The following is an 859-nucleotide window of genomic DNA, read 5'->3' as shown; positions in this document are numbered from 1 at the left end:
CATGCTTTCAATACATCCTTCTAATTGTACTGCTGTAAAATACTGGGCTGCTTTTTTATGCTAATCTTTTCAGCGACCAAACTCTTTTTTGTGCCAACTTTACTAATACTTCCTTTCTGACTAATCTCAAAACTTTTTAATTCATCTGTCAGTTTCTCTTGATTTTCAGTATAAACCTCACCTAATAGCTGTTAGACTGCATCTTATTTGTTGGATTTTCTTAAAATACCTTTTTCCAGATTAATTAGTCCACCAACCTTAACCTTAATCTTTCACAAAAACTCAAAACATTAGTAAAATGTAGGCTATTTTTGTGACAAAGCATAACACTCAAGGGGCTGATCAAACCCTGGATATCTAAGGGGGATTGGTGGGCAATAAAGAAAAAAAAAGACAAATTCCAAAGTGCAAGGTACTGGGAGGCACTCACACTCTACTGGAATGGCTCAATAGTCTCCATTGCATTTGGCATTTTTATTAGGGAGAATTATGGATGGAAGGGGTCATGCATCATTCATGTGAAAGTAGTAAGATGTAGTTGAGCCTAAAGGGGTAGCTGTATGTCAGCCTTTTGTTCTTATAATTGTGTTTTTAAAATGAGTTGATAGGCCAGCGAAATAGCTCAACAGACCAAGCACTTGCTTAGACAAGTGCAGGGGGCCAGGGTTTGATTCCTGGCACTGTGTTCCATGTCAGCCCCATTGCTGGTGTGCTGAGCCAACAACAGAGTCTGGGTGTGGTGACACACACCTGTAATCCCAGCACTAAGGAGGCAGAGAACAGGATGGCTGCTTTTCCTTTAGAAGAGCCATCTGTAAAATAAGTTTGTGCACTAGGAACAGGATCTAATAATGTAACC

The sequence above is a fragment of the Octodon degus genome, unplaced genomic scaffold (genome assembly GCF_000260255.1).
Source record: "Octodon degus isolate 3935 unplaced genomic scaffold, OctDeg1.0 scaffold00040, whole genome shotgun sequence".
Taxonomy (NCBI): Eukaryota; Metazoa; Chordata; class Mammalia; order Rodentia; family Octodontidae; genus Octodon; species Octodon degus.
The sequence above is the reverse complement of the archived record's forward strand: the minus strand, read 5'-3'. Positions refer to the sequence as shown.